Raw genomic sequence first — 7,007 nt, forward strand, 5'->3', positions numbered from 1 at the left:
CTCTGACTGGCAACTCCCATCATATCAATGTTTTTCACACTACAGGTCACTACTCTTTCAAAATCAATTTAGTGCCTCTTAAACAGCATTTTTTTTAAAACAAAATGGATTAGATTAAAATAGAATGGAATTGATGAGAGTGCATCCCACTTAGTAAAAGTAAGGATTGTTTTGTGAAACTTCTGATTCTGAAACACATACATATATGTAATAAACCCATATATTAGTATTGCAGCACACTGTAAAAATGTATATTTCTTCTGTAGGTCATATGCCAAAAGGGTTGAAATAGTTCACTGCACATTTTACAAATCTTATTTCTATTAATAATGCCTCTGTTTTCTAGATTTAATGCTTTTGTTTGGCCTTTCAGAAAGAACAGCCTGGAAAATAATTGCTCAACCACATAATTTCTTCACTTTTCATTACCCTATGAGTTTAATGGGCAGATACACTCATTTCTCCTCTGGACTCCAAAGTCAAAGGTTTTGTTTTGTCTATGTACTTCCTTCCTCACTCTAGGTTAGACTCTGTTCCCAATCTGGGAACTGACCTAAGGTTCTGTTTGTTAAGCAATGGTAGCTGACAAAGAAGCTTAAGGTGGTCTAGAGTTAGGTTTAATAAAAGCAAGTTTTAGGCCAACATCTGCCACAGGTACAGACATTTATGAAACCATCTAACCATCACATTGCACGGAATGTTCATTTCTGGCAGATGCAACAGCATTCCAGAGGCAGGATACTGTTACCCTTAGAGTTAGTATGAGGCAAAAGGAAATCAATCTAAACCAATGATTTAGACACATGCTCATTTAAAAATAAAGATTAGGGTACTCTTCATAAAAATATGAGCTAAAGGCCTTGCTGAATTCTCCAGATCTGGACTCAGCAGAGTCTGGCTTTGGCAGAGAAGAGGCAGACAGAGGCTCTTCTAAGAGTGGCCTGTGACTCTCACATTCATCCTGGCTGACCACCCTTGAAGGAGACTTCTTGGGAAAACTGATAGCCCACAGAGTGAAACCTTAAACCAATTCACATATACATAGCTTCCTATATTAAAATATCTAAAGGCTAACTAAATACAATCTTAACATGCCAAATACAGTATATTAAAACACATACGTTAGGCTTAGAGAAAGAAATTAATCAACAATTGACAGATTCATTGTAACTTAACTGTAAATAAACCAGCCCAAATGAACAAAAGTGCTTTAAAAGTGCTTTTCTGGATACCACAGAATACTGTCTTTCAAAAAACTACAACTTGCATGAAAATCCAACGCTAAACTCACTTTTAAAGAAACCACTGTTACATAATGTTACTGAAGAAGACAAAGTGGAGACTATCAAGGTAACGAATGAAAGGAATGGAGAGACGTTCTTGAAATTCTGTTTTGCAGTATCTGCCTGTACTTTTCTCTGATTTTATTGCTGGCTCGTAAAAAGGAGCCTTTGGTTTCATTTTCCTTTTTCCACTGAAAAGCAGGCCATCTGTTGGGCTTATCTAGGGGCAATCACTTGCCTTTGGCCTTATGATGACTTTAGGTCTTGGGCAGCAGCACTACCTCACGTTGGGCAGGACGCTGCCCTGCGTGACGGTGATTCTGCCCTGCAGCTTATTGAGCATCTTGCTGTTGCGGATGGCCAGCTGTAGGTGGCGCGGGATGATGTCTGTCTTGTCGCGGGCGGCGTTGCCTGCCAGCTCCAGGATCCCAGCGGTCAGGTACTCCAGCGCCGCCGCCAGGTACAGCGGCGCCCCTGCCCTGCCCCGCTCCGCGTAGTTGCCCTTGCAGAGAAGGCGGTGCCCACGGCCCACGGGGAACTCAAGTCTTGGCTTTAGCGCGAGCCTTGCCTCTCTGCTGCCCACGACCAGGCATCTTCTGCGACGTAGCGCCCTCTAACGCAAGAGAGAAAATGAAAATCAGAGGTGAATGACGGATCTATCCCTTAAACACACACACACACACACACGCACGCACGCACGCACGCACGCACGCACACACACACACACACACACACACACAAGCTGAAGCCTGCAGTTAGCTTTCTTATTGGCTTGACTTCTTGAAGGTGCCTTATCCAAGCACAGTAGAAATGCTTTTTCCATTGGGTTTAACCCAATCGGACTTTAGTGTTATTAAGGCTTCATTTGAATAAAAGAATCTGCAGGACTCCCCTTGTCACTTGTAGACACTCTTTCTCTTTTCAAGGAATCCAGAAAGGAGTTTTGATATACCTGGGGTTTTGAAGTGTTCTACAGTCTCTAGAAAGAGCTCCAAGAAAGCCATGTGTAATTTGTATTTTTTTTAGAAGTTGAGCATATTCATTTCCTCTATAGAGGACAAGAAAATGAATGGGATGTAGATGTATGAAAGTCATAAGATATGTTTATGTATTGATGGTAGTTAATAAGTAGATCGTATGTAGGTTAAGAAATAGAAGGACCAAAAGATACCTAACATTCATGGGGCCTGAAGTAAACATGAGATACCTGGGCACAAAACACTTATAATATTCTAAATATATAACAGACACTAAATATCCAGGGTACACTTAAGATATATGAGCACCCAGTATATTTGAGGCCTTGATTCAGCCACTTATTAAGGACACTCATTCTGTCACCATGTGTTCTCTGTTCAAGAAACACAATACTATTCAGCCTTAAAAAAGAAGGAAATCCTGTCATTTGTGAAAACATGGGTAAATCTGGGGAACATTATGCTAAGTAAAAAAAGCCAGGCACATTAAGACAAATACTACATAATCTCTCTTGTATGTGGAATCTAAAAAAGTCAAATTAACAGAAGCAGAGAGAACAGCGGTTAGCAGAGGCTGGGGGCTTGGAGGAGATTGGAAAAATGTTGGTCAAAACATACAAAATTTTAGTTGGAAGAGTAAGTTCAGTTCAGGAGATCTATTGCACAACATGGTGACTGTAATTAACAACAATGTATTACATACTTGGAAATTGCTAAGAGAGTAGATTTTATGTTTTCACCACAAAAAAAAGATACATATGTGAGGTAATAGATATATTAATTATCTTGATTTAGCCATTCCCCAATGTATATATACATCAAAACATCATGTTGTACACCATAAATATATACAATATTTGTCAATTTTTATAAAAGAAACAAATAAAACCCATAGCTGTTTAGCATATATTTCCTATAAAGCAAGTGTGTGTCATTATCCCCTCCTATGTCACCTTTTGTCTGTGGGCTCCCTTGTTGGAGTCTCAATGCCAGTCCTTGTAACCACACCATCAGCAGGGAAAGTTAATGTGGCAGAGAGGGAGACAGGATATTTGAACATTACATACTCCCAGATTCAATCCTATGGTCCTTCCATCTTGTTTGCTTCCTATTCTAAGTTTGTAAAATTGTCCTCTATTTTCCCCCTTGGTTCTGGCAGTAGATTTTAAATTTATTTAACCAATAGTGCATATCTATCATCTTAATTTGGTCTATGAGCTTTTCTGTTCCATGGATCGCCTGGCTTTACATAGCAAGCTCGGAAGCTCCATTGCATCAGGATAATTTCCAACGAACCACCATCATTAAGAGCAAGAAGAAGGATGGGAGAAACAGAAGTTCAGCTGCAGGAGAATCTAAGTGAATAACTAGCAACTTTTAGGATGTTGAAGCAGATACACTGGCATCTGATCCAAGGTCATGTGCATCATAAATTCCTTTTGCAATGGATCACTGGTGAGGCCTCCCTCCTGCCCCATTACAACAAATGCTGGACCATTATCTCCAGGTGGTTCAAAAGCTAAATGCTTCTTATTGCCTGGGGAGGTGGCCAACCATGCCATGTGCTATTACCAACTATGCTAGCTGCCCCAGTGAGTTTCTTTTATCAAAACTTGAACATCATATACCAAAGACATTTTTAGAGCCATCTAAGTTTTTAAAATTAGAGTTCTAGTTAATGCATTTTTTTTGCTAATTTATTGGTTGTGCTAGTAATTCCTTGACTGTGAATCACATAATCAACTAGTAAGTTAACACAGCTGGGGGCAGGTTAGGGTGGGAAGAGAAATTTTAAATTTTCTCCCAGCTTTGATACTTTTCCTTATGAATAAATAGGCATTTTGTGTTTTTTTGTTTTCAAGATTGTATAGTACTGTGTGCATGTGCTCTAATGTACACTTATAAAGCGATAGCCTCTACTCCCTTACTTTTATTAGAGGCTTTAGATGTCATGTCATGCTATGTTTGAAGCTTTTCTTTAGGGTTTAAATACCATCTTCATAATGTTCTCAATCTCTTATGTTGTCTTAGTTTAATCTGTTTCCTAGTTTGCTGGTCCAACTCTCCTTCCTTCCTTCCTTCCTTCCTTCCTTCCTTCCTTCCTTCCTTCCTTCCTTCCTTCCTTCCTTCCTTCCTTCTTCAGTCAGTCCTGGAGACATTGGTGTCTCGATCCAAGTGCCATTTTTTCTAGGATCTCTTTTCTTTCCCTGGTCAGATAATTCCTGCTCAAGCCAGGGTTGGCTCAACAAGGCAATCTCCAACAACAGTTGATTGTGGGTGAGTGGATATATGACCTAAACTGGACCAGCTTCATTTCTCATGGACTTAGGTTAGGAAGATCAATCTCTCTTAAGCAGTTGAAACTGAAACCTGTAAAATTTAGGTGCGGTGGGAAGAATCTTTTCAAAGTACTCTTGGTATAGGCCACACTCAGGTATTAGACTGCATGGTTGCCTTTTGCTTTCTGAGGGGTTCGTAACAAGTGTGAACATCATCCGATCAGAGTTGACTTTGATCAGCTCATTTACATTTTTTCTTTACTTTTCATCCAATCAAAGATTGGGTTGTCCTTGTTCCTATTTTGTTTCTGGTTTTCCTAATGAGGGATAGTATATGCTTGTATGTTTGTGCTTTAGAACCCTACCATGTGGCCAAAAGTGGTTTCAGTTCACATAATTTAGTGATGGTCTCATTGATGTTAGTGTGAACAGCCTGAATTAATTTCTCTAATTATGGGGTTAGAAACATGTTGTATAATTATTGGATTTTATTGTTTTTCTGGGTTCCCTTGCCATCATCTTATATCTTAGTTTTAACATATTTTTGGCCACAGTAGGGCAACTTCCCTTTGAAAGTTCTGGAATCATCAGTTGAGCTATACAAACATTTTGTCTCTCAAGTTCTAAAGAAAGTTTTATCTGAATTGCAATGGATTTATAGATTAATATAGATAGTAATAGATATTTTTATACACTTGTGATTTGCCATTTAAGAAGCTAGGTGCTTTGAAGTATTTAAACTTTTTATGTATTTCTGTAAAGCTTTACGGTTTTCTTCATGGAGCTGTATAAATTTTTTCATGGAGTTTATCTTAAGGTATTTTTTGTTTATTAACTTATCTGGGTGTAGATATAATAAGAGGTTTTTACATTATATGTTGTAACTGCTTTTCTATGGATGAATGCTACCAATATTTGTGTTATAATATTGTATCTGGTTGCTTTGCTGAATTCTATCATTCTAGTTTTCCAGGTTTTCCTGTAGGATTTTCCAGGTAGACAGAAACTTTCAAGCATGTGAGTAATCCCTAAGCAGTAGCACAGTGGCAGCTGCAAAACTAGCTTGCCACATTTTCATATATTTAGCTAGGAAGGAGAGAGTCCAAACGTTAGGCCATTTGTCTTACTTTGGATGGCCATAAAAAATTACCATAGACTTAAACAGTAGAAATTTATTTCTCACAGTTCTGGAGGCTGAGAAATCCAAGACCAAGGTGCCAAGAGATTCAGGGTCTGGTGAAGGCCCATTTCCCGATTAGCAGATGGCCACCTTTTCCTTGTATCCTCACATGGCAGAGAGCAGAGAGGGCAGGAAAATTCTCTCTTGTCTTTTTATAAGGACACTAATCTCATTCATGAGGTCTCTATTCTCATGGCCTAATTGCCTTCCAAAGATCCCTCCTTCTAATTCCATCACAATTGGGGTTGGGATTTCAACATATGAATTTGGAGGAGACACAAACTTTCAGTCAATAGCATAGTTTATTATTTATACAGATAATGAAAGCAAAATCAACACAGTATCCCACCCCTGTTTCCCTAGTTCGATAGGAAGTCATGGAACTGGAAGGGCCAGATGACAAACGACACAAGAGACGGGCTGTTCTGTCATTGAGGAGCCAACTACAAACTATAGCCATGCAATTTTATAGCTTGCATCTGTACCCAAAGGACAGATGTAGAAAGTCCTATGCCTCGCTGAAACCAGAGAGGAGGTGGATGAGAAATTACCTCACAGCAGCTTTCTGACAGTGTAGGTAACTTCTATCTAAATGTGGAGGCCGATGATAAATGGCCTCGTGATGATTCTTCACAAACCTACCTCTTCCCATGTCTCTGGGAAGATCACAGGGCATTGTGCCATGGTGGATCAGAGTGCAGTTGAGCCTGTGTGGCCTATGTGCAGATCTGCAAAGTTGCCAAAGTGCCATGAAAGAGCCACTCTTGTACACAAACCATTTAATTATTTTGCTGTATTACTTTTAGTGGTTAAATCTCTCCTCTAAAAGCATTGTATCATAGTCTGAGGAAACGATAAAAGAAATAGTGATAATAGTGAACTTGAATTTCTGAAATATAATATGTAGCTTTATTTTACGTATATTAGTCTCATATTACTATCAGACTTTAATTAAAAATAAATTTAAAACATTAGCATCTACCTATTTAGCAACTACAAAGATGCATATGGTTCTTTTCTCCTTTAACTAGTATCATGACTTACAGTTATAATTTTTAACATTAGCAACAATAGAAACTATAAAAATATAATAATATCCTGAAAGTACTGAGGCAAAAAACACCTTTCAATCTAGAATTCTATGTATAACTAAACTATAATTTAAGGGTGAGAGTGAAATAAACACATGTTTAGACAAAGTGAAAAATTTTGCAACTCACAGAAAGATGTTTAATTTAATGTATATTAAAATGGCAAGATCATTTTCACCATTTGGATTTCAGAAAAA

The 7,007-nt window shown here is 38.4% G+C and overlaps 1 pseudogene; it reads right to left on the reverse strand.

Annotated features, from left to right (window-relative positions):
* Nucleotides 1-1,513: 1,513 nt before the first annotated feature.
* Nucleotides 1,514-1,876, reverse strand: LOC123638927 (annotated as a pseudogene).
* Between the last annotated feature and the right edge of the window lie 5,131 nt (nt 1,877-7,007).

The sequence above is a fragment of the Lemur catta genome, chromosome 5 (genome assembly GCF_020740605.2).
Source record: "Lemur catta isolate mLemCat1 chromosome 5, mLemCat1.pri, whole genome shotgun sequence".
In the NCBI taxonomy this organism is placed as follows: Eukaryota; Metazoa; Chordata; class Mammalia; order Primates; family Lemuridae; genus Lemur; species Lemur catta.